Source organism: Taudactylus pleione, unplaced genomic scaffold, assembly GCF_031769625.1.
Source record: "Taudactylus pleione unplaced genomic scaffold, aTauple2 ptg001302l, whole genome shotgun sequence".
Taxonomy (NCBI): domain Eukaryota; kingdom Metazoa; phylum Chordata; class Amphibia; order Anura; family Myobatrachidae; genus Taudactylus; species Taudactylus pleione.
Window position 1 is genome coordinate 356,518 of NW_028285702.1, and position 27,844 is coordinate 384,361.

Genomic DNA, 27,844 nt, shown 5'->3' on the forward strand with positions numbered 1-27,844 from the left:
AGAGAGCATACCAGAGCATACCAGTGACTGTGCTGTACATGCTATGTGAAGACCAGAAGATTCAGAGGTTAGACTCGAAATATAAAATATAATTTCAGAAGTCAGACTTAGCTTGCACTGGTCATCATAAGCATAAACAGCCGAGATAACCGAGCCCCCTTCACCACCCCGCACACCAGCCTGTGTCACTAGCCCCCACCACCATTTAATAAAAAAATGGCATAATGACTGAAAAATCTATATAAACTGGCCTCAACGTAAACCTCATTAAGGAACTGGAAAATTCCTGATAAGGCCAATGGCCAATGCGCTCCCCGCACCTTAGTATGGTCTGCATGTTGAGAAAATAAGAAGCATGACATCTCCTAGGTTAGTCAGTAAGAGGTATATTTATTAAAGTGCAGGTTTTTAGAAGTGGAGATATTGCTTATAGCAACCAATCAGATTCTACTTAACATTTATCTAGCACTTTCTAGAAGATAATAGCTAGAATCTGATTGGTTGCTATGGGCAACATCTCCACTTCTAAAATCCTGCACTTTAGTAAATATATATAAAGTGAAGTTTAAAAAATCATGAAAAATCCACCTGCCGCAAGCCCCTGCAATGAAAAAAACACCTGGGGCATACTTGGGGACCCCCCGGAGTCAAGTTCGCTAGATTTTAACTTTGTCTCCCAACATTATTTTTTTTCACCCCAAAATTCAAAGTGATTTTTTAGGGTGTTCTTAAGTCTTTTTTAAAAAATTTTTGACACAGTTTACCGTTGGGGTACTGTCTGAAGGCTGCACGGGGGATGCACCCCAAAACTCCAATTCTACACTTTTTTCCGCCTGCTATTCATAGGCGAATATTTTCGCTCCAAATTGAATACGGCCCTAGGACTGATTTACAATTGCAGAATAAAAGTCTTTAGTCTGATTTTAATATTTCTAGAGAGAAGACCTTATGGATTGCACAAATCCAAAATGTAGTATTCTAAAAGCTGAAAGCTTGTGCCCCATATTAAATATAATATACTGTATTCTAGGTACTGGTAGTAGTCTGTATTATATGGAATGGGAAACTGTTTCAAGTATCCATGACAATGATTATGTAGGGATTTGAATGTCAATAAGCCAACTTTGAAGATTCTGCATTTTACGGGCAGTCAGTGAAAATTATGGACAGTGGGTGTTTTGTGTCAGTAACAGACTGGTAAATTAAGAGAAAAGCTGCTGCATTTTTTACCTGCTACAAGTGGTGCAATTGTTTTTCTAGTAGACCCAAGTAGAGGGAATTGCAGTAGTCCAAGTATGAGGACACAAATGCATTTGGGGATCAAATGCTTAATTCTAGCAATATTCTTCTGCTGCAATCTCATTGTATGATAGTGAACTCCCATCATAAGATCCTCTTTATAAAATTCAGCCAACTGGAACTCATGCACTCCTGGCTAGACAGCAATTTAGGATTGATATTATGTTTCTTAGTACCAACTGAGAATAGTAGTGATAATGCCATGCTTAGTGGTAGCATGTATTGTATTCTGCAAATTGCAACAGAGGTTGGATAGAACCCTGAAGAACGCCACATAGCAAGGACACTGTTGCAGATGTGTGTACGCTTGAAGACTCTATGTGACCTGTCTCTCCAGGCTTCCTTACACCTTGCTGGGACACAAATTTCTGAGAGATTTGCCTGCTGCCCATTTGTCTCCCAACTGAGTAACCTCAGATCCTTTCTTCATTACCCTGGAGAGTGATTGATTGTGTCTAAGTAACCAACTTTCCTTTCAATATTACAGTCTTAACAAGTTCATCCCACCACTTCCCTTAACACACCTCATATTAGTTACTATCCTACACAAAAGTGTGTTCAAACCATCCTCCTTCTGGTGTAACTGACCACTTGGTTGCCATGATGGGCCTGAAAAAGCTGAAGACCACCAAAAACATCCATCCAGTCATCTTCTAAAGTCCTCACCAAATTCTTCTTTACAGCCTAAAGCTTCCCCTTCCGGTCCTGCCCCACATCACCTGCTAACATCATACAACCACCTAATTCACAGGATTATAATTCCCCTCAATGAGTCCCAAATGTACATTACGCTGGATAACCTAGTTATAATTAGCAGATTATTGTAAATCTTCGGTGACTTAAAAAAGGTTATTGTCACAGAAATAATGACTGGCCTGACCAGCCTGAAACGTAGTGTGCAGCATGCAGGACTTTTCCAGACCATGTGGAAAACAAAATGGAGGAACACAATGTCTTAATAACTTTCCAGGAATCTTCTCAAGCTGAACTCTCAGGGATAATATTGATGACATGGAAGACAAGACCCACCTATGGTCTCAGGGTCTTTGTGACTGAAGTGTTCCACAAAGCAATGCTGAAAGTTCTTTATATGCAGTTTCTTCTGGACTGCTTTCATCTGCTCCACAAATTTTTTTTTTTGAACTGTTCCTGAAGGACCCCAAGAGATACTATCATGAAACTCATCTAGTATCATGTGAAAGAGCTGATATAGTACTACGAGTTGAACGCTATTTGGAGTCTGCTCTATACTAGGTAACCTCTAAATCTACACTGATGTCTCACAAGCTGCTTTGTCCAAGATACATTATTTTTTGTCTCTGTCTTAAACAAAGCCCAGATCCCTTACAGGTGGAGTTTGTTATTCCTATGTAGCTGATTGTTACGCAGAAGGGTTTAACAGCTATGTTCATCTCCACAGAAGAAGGTGCAAAGACCCTAAGTACATGGCCAATTACCCATGATGTCCCTCTATCTGAACAATGTCCTTTGACAGATCTGGATTCAAGTTGGCCACAGTTAACTGTACCAGTTATTGTTCTGTGACTCTATTCCTTTTTTTATTATGTCTCAGATGCAGTCCTTGTGTCCACCTCATTTAGTTACTTACCTCCCAGAAGAGTCACCTGGATCTTGTCTGGATCAGGACTGCCTGACTCTGCAGGTCACATTATTCTACTGTGATTCTTTTGTTCAGAGTTACCTTTTTATGTTGATTTTTCAGTAGTAATTTCCTCATGCCTTTGTTTGATTGTCTGTTCCTAGAGTTTTCTTTATCCTGCCAGATGTTAACTCTGTAATATCACAGAGATGTATTCTTTACTATTGATTGCAAATATTTTTTTGCTAAGTCAATTGGTGGTAGCTAGGCCACAACTCCCTCACCAACACCACCACCGCAAATTATTAGAGTATTCCAGGTTTTTATGTTGTTTAATATATTTTACCACTCCAGCTGAGATGGCTACTTCCCATATCTCCTCATGTATACTCAATGGATAATATTTTGTCAATCAACACCAAAGATTGAACTCAACTAATAAAATAAAATTGGCCACCATTTTTTTGGTTAAGTAGAAGGCATTTATAGTAGAAGTTCAGGAAACACATTTTGCATCATACTCCCCTCCCTCCTTTTTTGATTTGCATTATCTTCATTGTCATAGGTCCAACAGCACTGATAAGGAGGTGTGACTATTCTCATCCAATGCAGCTGTCAGTTTGCCTTGATTGCCCTAAGATCAGATGACTTTGGCTGGTAAATATTAGTTGGCATGACTAGACAATAAAAAGGTGACTTTGATAAAAATCTATCCAGCTTGCAGCCTAAAAGGCTTCCCCTTCTAATAACCCTTCTCATCAGTTTAAACAGATTGTATCCAAGTATTACCTGTTTGATGTCTGGCATTCTCTCCACTCCACTGTTTTGAATATTATGTACTTCTCACACATCCACAGGTTTTACTCTAGGATAGATCTAGTCTTAATTATAAGTGGACCATACAACAGTTTAGGAAATAGCCCCCCATACCCACACACAACAACCACGCAGAGAGAGCATGTTTGGTGAACCAGCAGGACAGCGTCGAGACCTGGGTAAGTCACTACAGCTTACCCTCCTTTCTGCACATTAGTGCCCACCATTACCTGATACTCTGGTTTGTTTGTGTGAAATTTGAGGTGAAGTGGCAGCATACCGATGCAGATACCAGTTGGAGAGGGGAAGAGCTTTCTACACTATGCTAATATCTACCAGTAATTTACTGAATATTACTTACTTCAACCCATTCATTGAGACACAGATGAACACAACTGCCTACAGTTTTTCAAACCAGTGACTGATTACTAAGACTGATTTTATAAGAACACCCACTCTACAGTATGTTCCAGGTGGATCACACCAGAACTTTGGTGACATAATCTATACAAATGTATACATCTCTTTAACACAAGAGAATCAATTACACCACACATACCACCCACATAGTACACAGATTACAACCTTGAAGTGGTAGAATAGGACCTTGAGCGCTGACACTATACCCCATTCCCTATAATACTTAGGAAGGTTGGGATACCTTCCTGGTGTGTAGAAGCTAGAGGTACTACGTACAACCTTGTAGCGCGAACCTTAAGACAAATCTATCCAACAGTTTAGGAAAGCCAACATTCTTTCCATTTCATGGTCTGACTATGCTCCCTCTCTCATATAGTAGGACTGCAGTCTAATTTTGGTGTTCCCTAGGCCCTGGAGATTAAATAATTGTCTCCTGAGGAGGGCAGGAATGTAATAGAGAAATTACATAAATATATGATTTGTTGCTATTTCATTATTGGCGATTGAGACCATGTATAAAAACACCTGCATGATGTGTCCCTGTTACAAACACTAAGTCCAGAGAAGATCTACAATCATATTCACTTAAAGCCATCCAGAACAATATTGGTCATCTTAATAAAAGGTTGCATTGTAAGGAAAATAGGGCAACTAGTCTTCTAGTTAAGAAGTTGAGAACTAGGAAATTGATTTGAGACTAGTTGTCAAACTCTTTGGACATAGCCAATACCATAGCAGCCTACTACACTCACCTCTCTAACATTAAGGGCTATCTAAATACTCCCCAGTCTCCACAGGCCACTATTGATGACATTTTACCCCTACCTGAATTAGAACTTCAAATGAGGACAGCCCTAAATACTCAGTAGACTGTGGAGGAGGTAAGGTTTGCTATTGCTTCCCAGAAGCAGGTTTCAGGAATGGCTGATTCCAATTTGAATGGGAATGTTTGATGTGGGTACATTGTCCAGCTCTTTCCTCATGGAGATGCTGGAGGCCTGAACTTTTGTCATACCGATGTGCAAAATGAGTGTCCTGTTGCATTGTTCAATTCTGACATCAAACTTTACACAAAGATTGTTGTGAATAGGCTGAATCCCCTACTTCCTCGACTTGTTGTCCCTGATCAAATGGGTTTTGTTATGACGACACTCACTGTGCTCTCAGCATAAAAAAGTCTAATGAATATTCTGGGGATCCATTTCTCATGCTCTCACAGAATGTAAAAACAGCATTTGTTCATCTCTATATGGGCTATATACATTCTGTGTTGGGTTGGTTTGGTTTATGGTGCTACATTTTAGATACCACATTAGCCCTGTACTTGTCACCCTCTACTCAAATATTTGCCAGTGGGTTTCTCTTTGCCATCTTTTCCTTCAGCAATGGTATTAGACAGGGCTGCTCCCATTACCTTCTTATATTCGTCCTTGCAATAGAACCTTTGGCTGAAAAGATCATCATTCTGATTCCACTTTTGGCAGTGAGTAGCTAACCTCATAAGCTTTGATGTTTTGATCATTGCTGCCCAACCTGAGACATCTCTCCCGGCCATTTACTCTGTTTTGGATGCTTATTCTGCATCTTCCTTGTATAAAATCAGCATAATAGAAACAGATCTCCTCCCAATTAATGTCCCCTCTGATTCTCTCCATAGTCTCCAAATCACGTGCAACTATGCTTGACGATAAAACATCCCTCAGCTACTTAAGCAGTTTCCTCACTGTACTGAAAGAGGACATAATTTATTGTATTTATCATCACTTATTACACAATTTGGAGGCCTTCACAAGAGACAGGATGAGCAATGAAGTTTTGTTAATGGGTAGGATAACAGCAGTTAAAATGACGTTCCCTAAGTTACTTGTGGTCTCTTGTACTAAGCCTTGGAGAGAGATAAAGTGGGTGGAGATAATGTACCAGCCAATCAGCGCCTAACTGTCACTTTACAGGCTGTGTTTGAAAAATGACAGTTTAGAGCTGATTGCTTGATACTTTATCTCTGTCCACTTTATCTCTCTGCAAGGTTTAGTACATAGGACCCTTTATCTCTTTTGATCTATACCTAAACTATTACATGTGTGGTTCAAGAAGTTTTAATCTGTTTTTAAAACATATGTGTGGAAGAATGGGAGAGCATGGCTGGCTCGGTAGTACTCATGCTGCCTAAATCAGTGGAAGGTTTTGCATTCCCAAACATTGAAAAGTACTAACTGGTTTGTACGGTTAGCCAAATGCAGAATTGGTTTTTCCTCTCAAGTCATTGGTGGGTCTAGGTACTGACATGCATGGAACCTTTCCTATGGTTGATTTGTTATGGATCCCCAAACTATACAGACAAACTCTGGGATACCCTGGGACCTTTTTCTTTGCCCTCAGCTTATCTTCCTATTACCAGTGTGACCCTTTTTATTCCAAATCTGAATATTTCCAATTGGTATCATACTGTAGAGGTATTTATACATTGAAAACATTGTATTGTAATAATGTTCTCATGTCAATTATCCAATTGATTAACATCTGCCTCCTCAAGACTTTTATAAATCCCTCCAGGATAAACACTGGATTCAATCCCACCCCCTATTAGTTCATTACCTTTGTGCTCTTCTGCCTCATACTCTTGGTCACCCACTTCCACCAAGAAAATTCCTGTTCATTGGGTGACAGATTTCAGTATTATTCTGGAGGAGGATTACTGATAGAAACTCTTTATTTCTAGTTTTACAATAGCACTTCTTCAGCGGTACCCTGCTACCATACCTTCATATCACAGATTTGTTCTTGGTAACATCATCAATGCAGCTAAAGCAGCTATTGCTCAGTTGTGGAAAAGTAAATTGGTCCCTTCTACGAAAAGTCCATGACTTTTATGAAATACAGTATACTCTAGCTTTCCGAAAGGAAACATTAGGTTGTCCTAATTCCACATCTCCTTCATCTTCTATCATAAAGTGGTATAGTTTGCATAAATACAGGCAGGGTGATTCTGAAACCTCCTTGATTTATTAAGCTTACTCACTAGACATTTTTGTTTGATGTCTCTCATGATGTTTGGCTTGTCTATATCTTGTTATCACCCTCCATGTGTTTTTGGTGTATTACTCACTATATATTTCATTGATTATATGTATGTTGTGCCTCCACTTGGGAGCCCTGCTTATTTCTTCCCTTGCCTTCTCTCTGCGTCCTACTGTCTTATTCTTTGTATATAAATCTGTTCATATTTTTAAAATCAAAAAAAATAATTAAAAAAGAAGAGGTCTGATAACTACTTCCAGCAATAGTTCAAGATAAAGGCCTATCTGCAAAGAGCATTATTCTATTTTGTCAAATTCTGAACAATTTACATCAATACACTCTATTTGAAAGGTTTGTTGGGGCAATATACAAGTGGTAAAATGTATTGTTTAACAGTGTGTTCTATGTTTTGGGGATCTAAGCTTGTCCAAGAGGCCAGAATATCCACATTCGCAAACCTGGGAACTTGACATTTATTTGATGGCAATGTTGTGATTCCAGCCGAGATGGAGGATAACTAATAAGCAAAGAAGTTTGCAAACTCACTGCACCTTGACTAAGAGAGGGTTGCATCAGGTTTCAGACTTGCCAGTCAGCAAAGCCACTGCTCTGTATGGAAAAGATGAGCTACTCTTTTGCTTGCTGACATAATGTCACTTTACAGGAACTATAACGTCTTATTGTGGACTGATGTTCTTAATTATTCAGCTCTGCAATACTGTTACAGCCTGTACAGGCAAATCTCTATTATAGTAATGTACAAGAGAACAAAGTTGCTCACAGGCACACATTACAACTAGAGATGTGCGGTTCGGTTCTCCAGAAATCCGAATCCACCCGAATTTTGTGAATCCAGGTAAATCCAAGTCGCGATTCTAATCTTATGAGGAGATCCTGGTAAATCCAGGTCGCAGTTAGGATCTTTTTGCGGTTCGGAATTCGGATTTTAAATCCGAATTTCGGGTTTTGGATTGCATAAATTACATGATTTTAGCTGTTTTTAAAACTTTTTATCTATTTTTTATTTAAAAAAAATCCAGATCCAAAATCCAAAACCAAAACACTTGAGAGAAATCCAGATCCAAAACCTTGAAGGAGATACAGATCCAAAACCAAAACACAGGGGTCGGCGCACATCCCTAATTACAGCAGATAGATTCAGATTTGCTATAAGAGCCTGGGAAGAGGTGCCTCTTATTGTACAATACCTGTTCTATATCATGGGTGAAGTTCAGGGAACAGACATAGAAGGGTAGACAGTATAGGAGGTGTTTGCCTGCCTATCATCCATGGTAGCCCTGGTGAGTTTTTTTTATATATGCCAAAGGATTGAAGACTGGAAGCCTGTGACAGGTTAATAGTCATTGCAGCACCTGGTGGGCAGACTGAATGCATGAGGCTGGAGGTATAGGAATACATTGGGCCATCATTGAAAAAGTCTGCTCAATATCAGACTTTGGTAGGTTACTGATCATATGGATGGGGGGTATAAATATTTCACCAAGTCTGTGTGTGATGTGCAGCATCTAAATTGATAGTGTTGGCTGTGTCCAATGCTTTTCTTTATTTCCCCCTAAAAATACATTTTGTTCCAAAGGATATTAAGAAACTAAAGTGAGTTTTCTATGTGGTTACTGCCTGAAAGTCATAGAAATGAATCCACAACAAAGCAGTCTTGTGGGGAAGTGTTAATGCTCCTTCTTATGGAAGAAGTGTGAGAATCCTTTCAAGAGAAAATTCCTCAAGAGCCAATATGTAAAGTCAGCATGTCCAGAGGGAGTCTGCTGGAGTCCTGTTTTATATTTACAGTATCCTCACAGGAACACACAATACTGTTTATTAGTTTATTAATACAAGAAAGGAGAGATATTTACTGCATGAAGAAGAGAGCAGAATGGAGCTTAGGGATGTGTAGGGTGGAAACACATGGACTAGTTTGTTTTCCTTGATTTGTAGTGTTTAGTGCAGGGACATGCAGATCTGGAGGAATCTTCAGTGGAAGTAGAGGTAGAGTTTTATCCAATGAGACGTCTAGTGCATGAAGGCAATCCATCAGTTTTGCAGAGATACTATACCAGCATGGAGTGTTTGAGGGTAAAGCCTTGAATATTTGGGGAGATTTTGTAGTAAATTGTGCTGAATTTTAGCTGTTTTATAGAAAGAACGGGAGAATGTAGATGGTGAGGCAGGCATCTTGTAATAGCCATTGTTATGGTGGAACCATGGAAAATGGCTATTACAAGATGCCTGCCTCACCTTCTACATTCTCCTGCTTCTACTGGAAATAGAAACTACTTAATCAATGAGGGTATTGTACATACAGATGTGTCCTCTTCCCATACACCTAGCATCAATACACCATACTACACGAAAAACCCAGCACGACTGAGACACTCTGAGAGGAGAAGTGTACAGTATTTGTCTGTCAATTTCGAATCAGTGAAAAGCTACTCATAGTGTACTAGATTAGATACACTAGTCTGCGACATTAACCTAACAGGAATTGGTTTTACACACGTACAAATTTGCTGATTAAGCACAATGGCACTTAGCGCAAGGAAAAGCCGTGGCCGTTTGTATCTGAGCTCTTTTACACAGACTCAGGTACACAGTTACTTGCTCTATCTTACTCTATTCCCAAATCTGAATCAGGCCCTATATGATCAAGGACATCTAGTCACCTGGGGGTAATACTTTAAATACCACTGCTGCATTAGATTGTGAGTGCGTTACATTTTGTAGTTACCAATGGCAGATTAAGTTGCATTTGCCTTCATTTTAATTATTTATGCAAATATGACTCCTGGAGTTACACTGGAGGAATGAGCAATCTGGCTCAGGTACACAAAGCACTGTGGTGTATTTCCTGATGGCATGGTCAGGGGGATCTTTATAGTATTACTGTGGACTCTTCATTGGAATAATCCACCTATTCAGCAGAATATCTGATTTACCAGGGTTTATTGCAGGAGAGGTTTTGGAGCTTGCACAATGTTTTTACAATTACATCTAAAGCTGCACAATAAAAAAATTTTACACATATTAAATTATACATTTTTGAATGACCCTCATATATAGATCAATATAAATAATAAACATTTAGGGCCAAATGTAATAGGGTGAGGGTTTAGAAAATGTGAGAGTTTTATCTTCAAAATGGGAAAACATCTGAACGAGATTTTAAATCGTGAGAGTTTTTTAAGTCTAAAAAAACATGCAAGTTCACTCTGTTACTTTGTTTTTGGACTTTATTACATTGGCAAAGTTTAAAAAGTGTCAGAAACTCTCACTTTTCTAAACTCTCACGCTATTACATTTGGCCCTAAGTATCCCTATTAATTTTTGAAGATGCAAAATATGGTTTGGGTTTATTTTATGGGTTGAGATAACAGATAATTCCACCACCAATTTTTCCCCAGTTATAAGAATTGTAAGTACCCCATCAGTTGAACCTCCCTTGTGCTGTTGGTGTCCATGATTATACTAGGCTGTTAAAAAAGAAAATTATTTTTTGATCAGTTCCCAAGTCACGGTTTCAAACTACAGAAGGAGGTTAGTAGAGGTACTAAATATAATTGAGCCAGTACCAAAATCAATCAGACTGGCCCAAGTCCTCAAAGTCATAGCTTGAGTTCAAAAATTGATTTCAAATCATGAAAATACATTAGACTTACTATACATTGTAGCCTATTAGGCTCAAACATGTTCCAACCCATAGGAGTATTTATAATGGGTACAGGTTGTGCGGTGGACACAGGTCCTTGGATCCAGAGGAGGCCCGTACCACATATCCTGCACCCAAAGTATACTTACTTTGCTCCAGCAAGCATGTCCCTCCTTCTCCATTGTGCCATCTACCTAGTGACATCTTCAGGAAGATGGCCCTGCACAGTGAAAGCAAATAATTTGGTACTGAATGCCACACTCACATATTGAACAGTCACAGTATTTAATTGTTTGCACTTTATAAATACTCCTTGATAATCTATGATATTGGCCCTCATTCAGAGCCACTCGCTAGCGGCAGTACGCTCGTTCCGACCGATGTTCGCACATCTGCGCATGCGTACGGTTTTTAGTACGCATGCGCGAACCAGTCAGTGCGGCCGAAAATCGTTGATACGCAATATAGCGAATGCCTGCTATTTTGAGTGACAGAATGAGGCGTATGTGGGTGGTAACAGGGGAAGGTGCTTGAAAACGGGGAGTGGAGATCCGAACGCAGGCGTGCTTAAAGGTCAAAACGGGCATTTTAAGGGAGTGCATAATTAATACAGCAGCGTCATTGACCACGTCACTTGGTTTTTTTTAACTCAGAACTGCTCGCAAAATAGCGGTTGAAAACACCAACCACAAGAATAGCGAGCAGTTCATACGCTGTACGATGTACTCGATTAATCTAATAAATAGCGGACATGACGTATGGTGCGTGCGGCCAGGGGGCGTTTTTATCAACAAAACGAGCGTATGTTTTGCTCGCTCGTTCAGACTTAGAGGTGGGAACAGACTGCAATTTGCGAACGGATCATTTGAATAGCCACCCCTTGTTTTTGAACGAACGACCACAAATAGCGAACGGCTCTGAATCAGGCCCATAGTGCACTAAATACTGTAAAGTATAGGGAAATAGAAAGTTATAGAGGAGCTCAAATTAAAAAAATGAGGCTGTAGTTTTGAGGTCACAAATCTATGGGGTCACTTATAATACACCGTAGTGGTACAGTATGTTATTCTTTTCTATACAGAAGATTTCCTAATGGCCAATGAAGTAATGACATCTGAACTCAACAATCATTAGCAAGAATATTATTATTATTATCATTATTATTAGTATGACGCCCCAAGGGTTCTGCAGCCCCTTGAACAATTGAGAGAATGAGAAAACAGTGATTACAGTACAAAACAATGCAAGATAAGGACATGGTTTATGAACATTGCTGCATTAGCAATAATAACACTCAGCAAGCAGGGTGTAAGCAACCAAGTGTTAGGTGCCCTTGTGGGGAGCAAGGAGGAGATGATAGTAGGAGTAAGGGAAGGAGAAGTGTATGAGGATGAGAGCCCTGCTCATGAGAGCTTACATTCTAAAGGAGAGGGGCAGACAGACAGGGGTGACACCAATGGGGTAGACAGTGAGAAAGGAGCATGGAGCAGCGCGTTAAGATGAGAGCTGGAAGGCTGTAATGAAGTAGTGGGTCTTGAGAGCGGATTGAAGATTTGTAGAGAGGTGGAGAGTCTCATAGGAAGAGGGAGAGAACTCTAGAGGTAAGGAGCTGCACAGGCAAAATCTTGGAGGCAGGAGTGGGAGGAAGTATTCAAATGGCAGAAGAGATGGCGTAAATTTTAAGGAAAGTGGACGGTCAGGAGTGTGAAGGGAGATGAGGTCTGAGCTGTAAATGGAAGATAATTGGGTGAGGGCTTTGTAAGTAAGTGTAAGTACCTTGAATTGGGTTCTGAAGGAGAATGGGAGCCAGTGTAGGGCTTGTAGGTGAGGGCAGAAGCAGATGTAGAAAGTTTGGAGAGGAAGATGAGCCAAGCAGAAGCATTGAGGACAGATTGGAGTGTTGAGAGATGGTTCTCACTGAAGCCAGAGAGGAGGAGATTACTATAGTCCAATCTAGAGATGTCCTGTGAGTGGGCGAGAGTCGTGGTAGCATCCAAGATGAGAAAGGGTCTAGAAATATTTTTGAGATGGAAATGGCAGGACTGTAAGTGGTACTGAATGTGTGGTTTAAAGTAGATGGTGGAGTCAGGGATAACTCCAAGACAGCACTAGAGGAGATGGTTGTGCCATCAATAGATATTAAAATTGTGGGAAGTGAGGTTAATATGGGGGGAGATGGTCAGCTTAAACATGTTACATTTAAGAAAGTACTGGGACATCCAGGAAGGAATAGCAGAGAGACAGTTAGAGATACAAGTGAGGAGAGAGAGGGAGAGGTCAGGGTAGGAGAGGTAGATCCAAGTATAATCATCATAGAGAAGAAGATGTATAGAGACAGAATATGAGAGGCCCAAGAGCAGAACCTTGGGGAACAACTACCTTTAGTGGAAGTGGTGAGAGGAGACAGATAAGGAATGGTCAGAGAGGTAGGAGGACAGCCAGGAGAAGGCAGTATCATGTATATCAAGGAAGTGAAGGATTTTCAGGAGGAGATGGTGGTCCACAGTGTTAAAAGCTGCAGAGAGGTCAAGGAGAATGAGCAGATAGTAGTGTCCTTTGGATTTAAGAGCAATGAGGTTGTTGCTTAATTTTGTGAGGGCAGTTTCAGTGGAGTGGAAAGAACAGAAGCCCAGACTGAAATGGGTCAAGCAGGAAGAGGGAGGAAAAAAAGTTGGTAAGGCAGTTGCAAACAATATGCTCAAAGAGTTTGGAGGCAAAAAGGAGAAGAGAGATGGGTTGGTAGTTGGAGAGAGTGTTAGGATTAATGGTAGGATTTTTAAGAATAGAGGAGGCAAGGGCTTGCTTGAATGCAGAAGGGACAGTACCTGATGAGAGGGAGAGATTGAGTAGGTGGGCAAGATCGCAACAGGCAGAAGAAGAGTGGTTGAGGAGGCAGGAAGGGATAGGGTCAAAGGGGAGGTGGAAAAGGAGGACCAAATCAGGGCCATGAATTCCTCTCCAGATACAGGGGAAAAATATGTCATTTTAGTGAATATACCTCATGGAGTCAATTCCAGATGAGAAGTAGGTGGCAAAAGTCAAGGGCAGAGAGTAAGGAGGGGAGATGAGATGAGGGTGGGCAGAGGAGGAAGTTGAAAGTGGCAAAGATAAAATGAGAGTTTGAGGATTGAGAAGGGATGAGGTTCTTGAAATATGATTGTCTAGAGAGCAAAAGGGCAGCACCGTAGGATAAGATGATAAATTTGAAATGGAGGAGTTCTGCCTTAGAGCAAGATTTCCTCCACGGTTGCTCGGTGGTACATGAAAATTTTTCTAGTTTTCTGGTGCATTTAGAATTCCCGGGTTGAGGTGTGGATCTATGAGGTTGAGTTGTGATTGCCAGAGCAACAGAGTCAAGAGCAGAAGTTAAGGAGGCATTGTCTAGGGAAGCAACTTGTTCAAGGGAGGAGAGAGAGAGAATAGGGGAGAAAAGTGAGTCAAACATGGAGGATAATGAAACTGTGTTGATAGCCTTAAAGTTACGCTTGGTGATAGTGGCTTTAGGAGGCAGAGGCAGAGAAGGTGAGAAAGATAAGTTGAAAGAGAGAAGATGATGGTCAGAGAAGGGAATGGGGAATTGGTGAAATCAGAAATATCACAACGGTGAGTGAAAACCAGCTCAAATGAGTGCCCAATCACATGGGAGGTTGAGTTGGTCCATTAGTAGAGATGATGATGAGGATAAGGACTTTAGAGGCAGTGAATTATGTGGGGATATCAATAGGGATATTAAAGTCACCTACAATAATGTAGGGAAGATCTGACGAAAGGACATGAGGGAGCCAGGAAGCATCATTGTCAAGGAATTTAGAAGGAGAGTCAGGGGACAGTAAATGACTACTACTTGAAGGTGAACAGGTTGGAAGAGGCATATAGCATGAACCTCAAATGTAGAGAATGTAAGGGATGGTTCAAAGGGAATGAGTTGGTAGGAGTAACTGGAGGATAGAAGGACCCCAACACCACCACCTTGTTGACCCCTGGGCCGGGTGGTGTGAGAGAATGTGATCCCCCAAGAGGAGGGAGCAGCTGGAGAAGTGATGATAGAGGGAAAAATCCAGATTTTTTTTTAGAAATAGAGCCCCTATATGGGACCAATAATATGCGATTATATGAGAGTGGGTAGGGACTAAGGGGTCTATGTACTAAGCCTTGGAGAGAGATAAGTCAATAGAGATGAAGCACCAACCAATCAGTTTCTGTCACTATACAGGCTGTTTGAAAAGTTTCTGTCACTATACAGGCTGACTGGTTGGTACTTTATATCCATCCAATTTATCTCTCTCCATGGCTTAGTACATAGGGGTCTATGTGCTTACTCCTATCATCTACATTAAATGGTATGGTACATACAGACTAAAGCGCTTTCTTAAAGTTTTATATATGTGTGAGATAGCAGGGGAAAAGGAGAGGAGAAACAAAGGATAGGGATAGATGGGGGGAGGGGGCAGACTTGGACTGGACAGCCGGGGATTCAGTGAAATCTCAGGTGAATTATAGTGATGCCCTCTAATGTGGGAGTGCATGGCCTACAGCGCCATGGATTAGCAGCAGGCTGCAGTGCAGCTGCTTGCTGGGCAGTCATCAAGGCTGTGACTAACATGAATGGCAGCTACACGCAGGGGACTGGAGCACAGTGCACTGAGTGCAATGATACTCAAAGTCAGCACTGCAGTGCACTACTGGGCAATAAATCCGAGTAGTCTCCGCAGAGGGGTCAGAGGAGCATGTGCTGAGCTTTGATTGAATGAGCCCATCAAATGCTCCTCTGACCCATAAAGATCATCTTAAACACAGCCTCAAAGGTGTGACTCTTTGTGAGGCTCTGGCTGCTGCTTTGCCAGCTGCCTGAGGCTGTTGTTGTTTCTAGTGAGTACACTATGTGGGCACTACAGTGTGGCATAATGTGTGAGCACTACAGTGTGGCATAATGTGTGGGCACTACAGTGGAATAATGTGGGGAGCACTGCTGTGTGGTATAATGTAAAAGCACTACACTATGGCATAATATGGGGGCACTACAGTGTGGCATAATGTTAATACATGTGTAGTGGTATAATTTACCCACAACTGACCATCATTGCTAGGGTTACTGGGTGACTCACCACTACCTCTCTGACTCCACCGTGCTCACCACTAACTCCCTGACCCCTCCATACTCCCCTCTACCTATCTGCACTACCTCACTAACCCCTCCATACTCCCCTCTACCTATCTGCACTACCTCACTGACCCCTCCTTACCAAAACTATCTCCCTGCACTACCTCCCTGACCCCTCCATACTCACCATACTCACTATCTCCCTGCACTACCCTCCTGACCCCTCCTTACCAAACACTACCTCTCTGCAGTATCTCCCTGACCCCTCCATACTCTACCTATCTGGACTATTCCCTTCACCCTTCCATACCAAACACTATCTCTCTACTGTTTGTACAGTCCCCCTGGCCCCTCCATACCAAATACTACACTGCCTACATGACCCCCGATGCCCACCACAACTGCCCTGCCCACATAATCTACATGAGTAGATTACTGGCCTCTCCTACTAATAGATATACATATATATATATATATATATATATATATATATATATATATACATATATATATATATATATATAGAGAGAGAGAGAGAGAAAGAGAGAGAGAGATTTGTAGTATATACAAGGGTGATAAATTATACCAATACTTTTGCACATTATAGTTGGCCACACCCCTCCAGTGACTGGCCACACCCCTTTGCGGGCCTCTATTATTGCATTCCCCTATGGGCCCTTCATGCTCCTGTCCGCCACTGTGGAAAGGTCATAGGTGGGGATCAGTTTATAACAAACAGATCTGGCATTTCAGAGGGCACAGGAGAGAGAGACAGAGTGAGTATGACAGATACAAATGAGATTATCAGGGTTGCTGTAGCGCAGAGCTGAGATACATTTGGGGGATCAAGATGAAGAGAGTGTATTGATCGTGCAGGATCCTCAGTTAGGAAGGGAGTCTGGAGGAGGTAGGCAGGGAGGGAGTTTAGTGTGATGTGGAAGGAGTTAAAGTGAGGTGACAGGGAGAGGAGGGAGGGAGCTGGGCTTAGTGGTTATGTAGTAGGACCATGGTTGGGGAGAAGTGAATGAAAGTTGAGTAGATGGAGATATGGGGGAGGCAGATGATGGCATACAGAGGAGGGGAGAAAGGGGGAGGAGGAGGTGGATGAGACTAGGGATGAAGGATAGAGGTGGGAACAGGGGCAGAATAAAGGATTAGATAAGACACTGAGTGATGAGGGTGTTGAAGAACACATGGTCATGGTCTGGATGAGGTAAATTAGGGGAGGAAAAATGGAATGAAGACTGTATGAGAGAGACAGAGCAGTAGATTTGCAGAAATGCAGGTAAAATACTGTTTTGGTAAATGAATATGCACAACGGCAATGTTTTATTATTAGTGGAATAAATGTAGAAATTTTATAGTTGCAGAAACTGAATCGTAAGCTGAGTACACACTAAACAGATATATCTGCCGATGATCGTTGTTCGTACACACTGAACAACCATCATCTGTGATCAGTGTATAGGAGGGGGCGGGTCCCGCTGGCCGGGGGTGTGTTGTGCCCCCTTCCCCGCAGCTGCCGCTACAAATGTTGGGGCGGTCAGCTAACCACGCATACACACAGCACGATGCCCCAATATATCTGTAGATATTTTGGGCATCAGCTGTGCAGCACAGCCGACATGATATGTCTGTGAACTACGTCATTCACAGACATATTGCTGGTACACACTGGCCAATGGGCACCCGATATATTGGACAATCAGTTGATCAGCCAATATATCTACCAGTGTGTACCCAGCTTTAAATTAGAGTGTGTTAGAAGATAGAGGATGTGAGGGTAAGAAGGGGGGATTCAGACAGGAATTTCAGGGGCAAAGTAGTGACATTGGTACAGATATACAGTCGGATGTTTGTGAAACCTAGAAGGCATGTGCACATAGGGCCTGATTCAGAGATGGACACCAATGCATTCGCAGCTGTGATTTCATATGGAATGCAGCTGTGAAAATATGCTAATGGTTCAAAAGATCACCCGTGCATTGGGCTGTCTAGTGCTGCATTCTTATCTGTGTACAACGTCGTTTACCAGCGTAAACATCGGTAACATCGACGGACATCGAGCGGCCATCTTGCCCTTGCGGCTGGTCTGACCAGCCACAGACTCGGCAGAACTGCTGACACACATGGGGGCTCTAAAGCTGCGTATGCAATCGCAGTGGCTAATTTATGCAAGCCCATGTAATGACGTTCAAGCGGCAAGGCACACCTACGTTTCGCCGACTACCCCCTTGACAACACCCCCAAATGCTCACTTCCTGTCAATCACTCTGCGATGGGTCTCCGTGGCCTGCGTAATCGCAGTGCAATCGCAGAGTTGCCTTCGTGCACGCGCACTGTTATGCATACGCATGTGCAATGGCAAACAATCACTCGTTCTGCGTGAAAATTGCATTAGCGTTGTTCTTTGAATCAGGTCCAAACTTGCAGTTTAAGTGGTAAGTTCATGCTGTATTCCAATATAAAGTTCAGGTTATGCAAACTACTGGTTTTTGTGGTGGAGATTTAGGGAACTCACAGTTGTTGCCTCAAAGCAGTTCTCCTGTAGTACGTTTTCATGTCTGATTGCTGTCTTTTAGTTTTCTTCAGTTTAACATCGATGTTATACCGAATTTATGTTTAAAATGTAAATTGCACTTTTAAATTGTGCACCAGCAACCAAAGGCTTGCAGCCTAACAATGGGCCTGGTTCAGCAGTGATCACAAATGCAACTAAGGGCCTAATTCAGACCCACTCGCGAGCACTGAGTGCTCACAAGCGGGTCGATGTTGGCCAAGTGCGCATGCGCACGACGGAGGAGGCTCCATCGTGCGCATGCGCGAGACCCAAATAACGACGGCCAATCCGTCGTTATGGGTCTCGCACCAAAGGGGGCATGCTGTCGATGGTGAGTGCTGCCCTTTGGTGGGCGTGTCGGGGATGTCGCTGCCCAGACGGAGGCGTTCCCATGGGCCGGCCCCATCACGAGTGGCTTTCCCATGGGCCAGCCAAATCACTTGTGATGGGCCGGCCCCATCACAAGTGATGTCAGTGGGAGTGCTTTTGGCTCTGATAGAGCCAAAAGCACTCCAGGGCTTGCGGCAATGAGACCCTACCGCAAGGGTCTCGTCGCAAGCCCGATGGTCGCGATGGTCTTGACAATCGCGACCATCATTTTGGCCGCTAGCTATAGCTGTGGGTGGTCACCCGCTCTTAAATTCAGAGGGACGGCCCTGATTCTGAGCGAGCGCTCTGTCAGAGCGTCCAGCTCTGAATCAGGGCCTAAGTACGCAGATCAAGCGGTTGTTATCCATTGCGCATGCATATTAGTTGCATTGCATGTGTGACCATGCACGCACAGAGGAATCCATCGCAGAGTGAGTGACAGGCCGTGATCGTTTGGGAGTTGTGATGGGGGGAGTTGTCGGAGAAAAGCAGGTGTGCCTGTCCGATTGAATGCCATTGCATGGGCATGCATAAATTAGCCACTGCGATTGCATATGCAGCTTGAGTACTCACTGCGTGTGACAAGACTTGCAGTTTACTGCGGCTGGTCAGACCTGTTGTAAATGTGCATGATGGGCCGATGTAGGTAGATGGTACCGATGTGTATGCAGGAGTGCGAGGTTGGATGGATATGAGAAAGCAGCAGTGGGCATCTTTATGCTGGCTTTGCTGTGGCAGGCATTAGTATATTTTCCGTACTGAATCAGGCCCAATGACTCTTAAGTAGTCATAGCTGGCATGTACAGGGCCGTAGAGAGCCCGGACGGGCCCAGGTAAAGGAGGAGGCATGGCCTAATCGCTGGAGGCGTGCCCACGCCCCCTTAAAAAATGAAAAAAAATTGTTTTACATTGCCGCATAGCGGCGCTGCGCGCCTGGGAGGGGGCGCTGTAAGCCCCCCAGCCCGGTGCTAAATGGAGGGGGGACGTGATCAGTGTGATCGCTCCCCCCACAGCCATAGGAGTCTCCTCCGGCTGCTGTAGCAGCCCCGAGCAGTCTCGCACTGCAGAACAGCACAAGTGTGTGCTGAGCTGCTGTGAGGGGGGGGAGGGCAACGCCGGACCAGGGCTCAGCCGGGCCCCTCTAGCAAGCCCGGGCCCGGGTAAACTGTACCCGCTCCATAATACTGTTTATGCCTTTTCTCTCCTTTGCTGTTTTTTCTTTCTATTTTCATATTTATTTTTATTTTAGTATTTTTTTTTATGTTTTATTATTGATTACTGATTATTCATTACATTCATATATTTTTATTCCACCAATTCTAATCCATACCAGCGCTCATATACCCATATGTGTATGCAATGAATACAATGAACCCCCAATACACTCATGCTAAAATGGCTAGAAATACAATTCCGACACTAATGCAAATACATCAGAATGAGATACTCTGCAGCAATGTTTGCTTATGGATTACCTAATAAACAAAACACAATGAAAATATATCAGAATGAGATGCTCTGCAGCAATGTTTGTTTTTGGATTACCTAATAAACAATACACAATGAATATGCATCAGAATGAGACGCTCTGCAGCAATGTTTGTTTTTGGATTACCTAATAAACAATACACAATGAATATGCATCAGAATGAGACGCTCTGCAGCAATGTTTGCTTTTGGATTACCTAATAGTTATTATTATACAGATATTATTTACAGGAGTTTATACATGCATTAGCAACCCTTGTGTAATATACATATATTATTATGCTACTTGTAATAATAATAATAATAATAATAATAATAATAATAATAATAATAATAATAAAGTAAGACAGGCATCTTCTGAGATGCAGCAATATACAGTGAGTAACAGAATAGAATCCCTCAATGTTTTTAGCAATCTTGTCTTGTACAATGACATACTGTATCTAACCTCATTCCTCATTTTAGTTACCCTTTTAGGAACATTGTAGCTGCTTCTGTTGTATTTTCAATTTAAAGAAAAATTCCTATTTATAGTTCCTCCGCTTATCTGACGTGTTAAACCAGATGAAATGTTCTCCCAGCGGACCTGTGTATGCATTGCTTGATGCAAATCTATCCAACAATGAGCTAAACATAAATGTTACTCAGAAAATTTCTCCAGGCATAAGAACACATGTACTGGGCGGGAACCTGTCTCTTAACTGGGTTAGCAAGGCAGCAGAGGGTTTTACAGACCATTAATAGCAGAACATGGAACATATTTTCAAATGACATGACTCAGAATAAAGACAAAGCCAAGGGCTACTCACATTTTATATATCTCAAAGTCTCTTCCTAGTAGAAGATAATCTATTCTGCTGATTCGATAACTAGCAACAGATTGCAAAACATTCTACAGCAGATTAATTTACGCTTACATTAATGGCAATTTTCATGTTCCAATTCCATTGCATTTGGTTTTTTTTTAATTGCAAACATAAAACTGGATAATTTAATTACATTTAATATTTATGTAGTACCTTGTACACTGATCATTGGTGTAGGTCCTGTGATACATACATGTATTTTTTTTTGCAAGGCTACTGGTCTGCTACTCTGTCAGACAGGGAGTGTGGCACTCAGTGGCGTAACTAGGGTATTTTGAGCACAAAAAGTGGGTGTGGCCACATGGCACAAGGGGCGTGGTCACTGAAAATGGGGGCGTCTCAACATGACACCATTTTTCGGCACTCTGGAAAAATTCCTTTTCATTCCACATGCACCTTAATGCCCCCAGTAGTAGTGCCCCACTTGCAATGCCCACTGTAATAGTGCCCCTTATGCAGTAATACAGTACATGTCGTAGTGTCAAGTAGTGCCCCTTATACAGTGCCTCCAGTAGTGCCCCTTATACAGTGCCTGCAGTAGTGCCTCATATACAGTTTCCCCAGTAGTGGCCCCCCCTATGTAGTGCCCCCAGTAGTACCACTTATACAGTGCCCCCAGTAGTACCACTTATACAGTGCCCCCAGTAGTGGTCCCCTCTATGCAGTGGCCCTTATACAGTGCCCCCAGTAGCACCCCAAATTCAGTGCCCCCAGTAGTGGTCCCCCCTATGTAGTGCCCCAAGTAGTGCCCCTTATACAGTACCCCCCAGTAGTGGCCCCCCTTATACAGTGCCCTCAGTAGTGCCCCTTATACAGTACCCCCAGTTGTGGACCCCCTATGCAGTGCCCCCAGCAGTGCCCCTTATACAGTACCCCCAGTAGTAGTCCCCCTTATACAGTGACCCCAGCAGTGCCCCCTATACAGTGCCCCCAGTAGTTCCCCACATACAATGGCCCCATTTGCAGTGACCCCAGTAGTGGTCCCACTATGCAGTGCCCCCAGTAGTGCCCCTTATACATGCCCTCAGTAGTTCTCCTTATACAATGCCCCCCTATGCAGTCCCCCCAGTAGTAATCTCCCTATGCAGTGCCCCCAGTAGTGCCTTTTATACAGTGCCCCTATACAGTGCCCCCAGTAGTGGACCATTCTTTGCAGTGCCCCCAGTAGTGCCCCTTATACAGTGCCCCCATTAGTGCCTCTTATACAGTTTCCCCAATAGTGGCCCCCCCCTATGCAGTGCCCCCAGTAGTACCACTTATACAGTGCCCCCAGTAGTTCCACTTATACAGTGCCCCCAGTAGTGGTCCCCTCTATGCAGTGGCCCTTATACAGTGCCCCCAGTAGCACCCCAAATACAGTGCCCCCAGTAGTGGTCCCCCCTATGCAGTGCCCCAAGTAGTACCCCTTAAACAGTACCACCCAGTAGTGGCCCCCCTTATACAGTGCCCTCAGTAGTGCCCCTTATACAGTACCCAGAGTTGTGGACCCCCTATGCAGTGCCCCCAGCAGTGCCCCTTATACAGTACCCCCAGTAGTAGTCCCCCTTATACAGTGACCCCAGCAGTGCCCCTTATACAGTGCCCCCAGTAGCTCCCCACATACAATGGCCCCCTTTGCAGTGCCCCCAGTAGTGGTCCCACTATGCAGTGCCCCCAGTAGTGCCCCTTATACATGCCCTCAGTAGTTCATCTTATACAATGCCCCCCTATGCAGTCCCCCCAGTAGTAGTCTCCCTATGCAGTGCCCCCAGTAGTGCCTTTTATACAGTGCCCCTTATACAGTGCCCCCAGTAGTGGACCCTTCTTTGCAGTGCCCCCAGTAGTGCCCCTTATACAGTGCCCCCAGTAGTGCCCCTTATACAGTGCCTCCAGTAGTGGACCCCCTATGCAGTGCCCCCAGTAGTGGTCCCAATTTTGCAGTGCCCCCAGTAGTACCCCTATACAGTTCCCCCAGTAGTGGTCCCCATTATGTGGTAACCCTTACATATATACAGACACAGACAACAACAAAAGACATTACTTACTTGAATACCCTTTCTGCGCCTACCACCTTTGTCCTCCTGGCCCATTTGGTACTATGGGAGAGATGTCATGACGTCTCTCCTTTCACCCACTGTGGGAGCCGGAAGGTGGAGCTCATGAGTGAGCTCCAGCCCAGCTTCAGCCGTGGCTGCAGCAGCCAATGAGAGTCTGCCTAACTCTCATTGGCTGATAAAAAAACACACCCATACTACCCGGCATCGGCGGCATTGTATTTGCTGTGTAGTGCGGACCGCAGTCACTGCGGTCCACACTACACTAATTGGAATGGACCTGGACCACAGCTGCCCCCCCTAGTTATGCCATTGGTGGCACTAGGCTGTTACATCATAGCTGTGAGTCACACTCCCAGATCATCATTGACATACAGTAGTGGAGCAGTAGCCAGCAGTTTCACGGGTAAAAGGCTGCTGGCTACTTCTCTTCCATATCAACAGTTATCACTTAAAGGGGTACATTTACTAAGAATCGAGATTGGTCGAAATGCCAATATCGGGTGATTTAAGGCTTGATTTACTAAAGGTAAAGTCGGGTGAGATAGAGAGAGATTTCTCTATTCTCACTCGTAAAACTCGGAGGAGATAGCTTACTTGAATCAACTAATTGGGCAAATCGGAAGTACTTTTCACCTAAAATATACATCTCTCAAATTTACCAAGAATTGGGATGACAAGCTCGGGTGAGATGACATCAAACTCTCTGCCCAAATCACTTTTCTAACACGCCACCTCCTGAGATGTGAGTTAGCCTGAAACATGTATGTTTCTGCCTTTAATTAGTTAAAAATCGGTTAAATAATTTTTTTTAAATGACATGAGGTCCCCCCCCAAAAGCATAACCAGCCCTGAACTTGTCAGCCTGTCTTAAACTTACGGGGAACAAAATGAGTAGGGTTCCACTGTAATTTAGGTACCCGCACCAGGCTGCAGGGCCAGTCCTGGTTTTAAATATAGGGGGGAGAATATTGCGTAGGGGTCCCCCTATATTTAAAACCAGCCCCGGACCCAAAACAACCGGGGTGTAACCTCACAGCCAGGAGACCCTATTACCGGGTCTCCAGGGCCAAAGCATTATCACCCCTAGCCATTCAGGCCAAGCTGGAGATCTCAGGGGAGGTGGGAACCCCCTAAAAAAGGTGTACCCCCTCTCTCACTGATATGTGCTGGCTGCTTGCTCAGGAGAGTTAGGCAGATAGAGAACTCTGCACTCTCGGGTGAGTAATCTCCTGCAAAACTAGATACTCGGGAGAGATATCTCGTTCTGCTTCACCATCAGCCAACTCGATTTGTCTCAAATTGCCTGTTGGTAATTTGAGAGATAAAAAGTGATTAAATCACCTGAGTTTTGATGAGTTCCAGCGAGATTAATATAATTGAAAATCGGGACCATCTCGAATCTTAGTAAATTTACCCCTTAGTATGGAAGACCAAAAGGAAAATGCATTCTGTTATTTATTCAGTGTCATTAGTGCCCCCAAAACCATGGTGTCCTAGGCCGCTACCTAAGTACAGCTTGTGGTAGCGATGGCCCAGCATTTAGGGTCCTGCAGGCTAGCTCAGCCATTCTTGTATCCCCAGTCTCTGTGAATGATAATGCAGATATAAGGACCCTAGCACATTTAAATTTGGAAAATTGATTGTGTTATATTAGGGTTAAATCAGTGCTTTTTATGTGATGGTAAATGAAAGTATCAACACCATCCATGTGGTTCTTTTAAATATTAGATAGTCCCCGCCCACTTACACCAGGGACAGTCACCCAACTGTGTCATTGTCTTACTTGTTAGCTCCCAGGATCGTTTAACATTAGGCCTCTCCATTTCATTTGTCTCTTGGTTTCTCTTACTAGACTCTGGATCATTTGCCAGAAAAGAAATACATTTAATAACCAATTTCCTGCTTTTCCAATATCTTTCTAAAACAAAATGGCAGCACTGAAACATAACAGTAGGCAATTTCCTTCTTCAGCATACAGTAATTAGACATACTCACACTGGCTGAAAACTATGGGCCTGATTCAGACCCGCTTGCGAACGCATAGCGCTCGCAAGCGGGTCGATGGTTGGCCGGTGCGCAATGCATGTGCACGAGCCCCGAAGCGAGTGAGAACTTCACTCGCTCTGGGGCTCACTACAAAATGGGGCGGATGTTGATGTCGATGTTGATCGACAGCTCGCCCCGTTTTGTAGGCGGGGAGGGGGGATCGCTGGACAAACGGAGGCATTCCCGAAGGAACGCCTGCCATTTGTGGGCGGTCCTAGTGACAAAATTTGTGATGTCAGTAGTGCACTTCCTGTTCTATCAGAGCAGGAAGTTAACTCGGGCTTGCGGGAGCCGAGACCCTTCCACAAGGGTCTCGTTGCAAGCCCACAGCTATGCAAGTGGCCTGGAGGCGGATTTTTTTTTTTTTTAAATCTGCTCTGATTCAGAGCGAGCTCTCGCAAATAGCGAGCGCCTCTGAATCAGGCCCTATGTCCCTCAGCAGGTATGTGGGATCAGAAAACAAAATTGAAAATTCTGTGGAGATTTATATTGATTTTAAAGAAATCAAGCTAAATTCGAGCAAGGTGAACAAGTGCAACAATGTTTGAGCATGTTTGACCACGAGCAAACAAGTTCAAACATGGTCAAACAGTTTCACACATGAGTTGACAGCAAACTCGAGCTTCAAATGTGAATGTCAAGTATAAACTTTACATGTAAACAATGAACTGGGAACTTGACCTGCAATGTTTTACCGATAAATCAGTATATATTCAAGATTATACCAGGAACATAGGGCCTGATTCTGACCCGCTCGCTAGAAATGCTTGCTCGCATGCAAAAAGGGGCCGGCCATGTAAAATCCCTGATCGCAATGCAAGGCTCAAGGTCGCCATTTTTGTCTTTGTGAGCGGCGACGAAGCGATTGCAAACTAGCTTAATACCGCCCCCTCTACTCTCGCAGAACACGTCATCTACAGGAAGTGTATAAGACCATCGGTAACATCGAGAGCCATCGGAAGTCCTCGCAAGGCTTAAGGTAGCCTTAGGCGCCCGTAAGTTCTGCGAGTACTTCAGTTAAAAATCAAGCTAGGTGACGTGTACAATGACACGTCTTTGTAATTATGGACGCCCATTAAATGCCGTTTTGACGGTCAGACATGCCTGCGTCCACACCACCGCTCCCCCCGTTTGCAAGCACCTTCCCCTGTTACCACCCACAAACGGCACATTCTGTCAATCAAATTACAGAAGTCACTTCCTGCTCGCAGACCGTTCGAGCGATCAAAAAGTGATCGCAAAGATACGGCCGCACATGGCGCATAACGGACCAGGCGCATGCGCGGTAGCAAAATATCGACAGCGTACGAGCGAACGGATGCTTACGTCCGGGTCTGAATCAGGCCCATAGTCATAATTAATTCAGTTTGCTATACTGCTAAAAGTAAATAGGACTCCAAGCTTACAGAACATAAATAACTGTATTACCTATTTTCTTCAACATATTGTACATTATTAATATAGTTATTTTTGTATTTGCTAAGAAATGGGTATAATCACTACTTTTAATAGTCCAAATGTTTTGAATCCAAAATATTTTGCCGTTATTTGCATACATTTTCAGGTCCTGTTTCAATGGACCACTGAGCACATGGAAGAGTCAGTGCTGCTTTTGTGTGATGAGAGTAAATAGGTCCCCATGGGGACATGACAGGAGTAGTTTTTGGAGCCCAAATGTCATGACCAGAGTTTCGCAGCATGGAGGTTGTGGTCCTTGCTGGTGGGGGCGCTGTGGCGCGGTCCTTCCAGTGAGGTAGCTGGTGCATGAGACTGGCATTGTGTATGTGCAGGGGTCTGTCAGCGTTGGGCCATCCTGGCAAGGGTAAGTCTAGCAGTGTCTCAGCATCACAGGTACATGGGAGCGGCCATCTTGCCTCAGGTCATGTGACATAGTGGGCCTATCCTGATGCGTCAGGTGATCTCTCCAGCCACTCATGCTCTGCTGCTGGGTACTTAAGGGGGTTTGGAGCTCCCTGTAGTTGCCAGTGCATCCGTGTGTTTCAGCATCAGCTATGAGAGAGTTCTTATGCTTCTGACCTTAGTCTTGTGCTCCAGTGCTTGCCTTACTCCTGGTTGGTCCCTTGCTCCCTGCAAACTTGCACCATGCTACCCTACCTTGCTTCCTGCTGTGGATCAAGTCCTGCTCCTTCTACCTACCCACTCCTCCCTGAACCTGAAGTTCCCAAACCTACCCATTCCTTCCTATAACTGTTGTTTCCAATTACCTACTCCAGCCTGCACCTGAGTTGTCAGCAACTATTACAGCATTTCCGGATTACCCTGTTTAGCCATCATTTCAGCATTACCTGCTTTCCCTTTCAGCAACTATTACAACATTTCTGGATAACCTTGTTTAGCCATCGTCTCAGCATTACCTGATTTCCCTTTCAGCTATTATCACAGTATTCCCGGATTCCCTACCCTGGTATTACCACTGACTTTCTGGACTTTTCCTTCAGCTCCACAGTTACCTCAGTATCAAGACTTTTGGCCTGATTCAGAGCCGGTCGCTATTTGTGGTCGTTCGTTCAAAAAAAAGGGGTGGCTATTCAAATGAACCG

At 43.5% G+C, this 27,844-nt stretch overlaps 1 protein-coding gene and 1 long non-coding RNA gene across 3 annotated transcripts in view; one reads left to right on the forward strand and one right to left on the reverse strand.

Annotated features, from left to right (window-relative positions):
* The window catches only part of LOC148443319 (uncharacterized), a 168,803-nt gene that overhangs the window by 73,353 nt on the left and 67,606 nt on the right, over positions 1–27,844 (forward strand). The window lies entirely within an intron of this gene.
* The window catches only part of LOC148443320 (uncharacterized), a 37,184-nt gene that overhangs the window by 2,291 nt on the left and 7,049 nt on the right, over positions 1–27,844 (reverse strand). Inside the window, exons 1-2 of one of the 2 annotated variants that reach the window (XR_015875691.1) lie at positions 20,805–20,876; positions 10,967–11,037 (exon numbers count right to left, since the gene is read on the reverse strand). This is a non-coding gene — a long non-coding RNA (uncharacterized LOC148443320). Of the gene's footprint in view, positions 1–10,966; positions 11,038–20,804; positions 20,877–27,844 lie in introns of those variants that run through there. The other variant, XR_015875690.1, reaches the window with a different exon arrangement.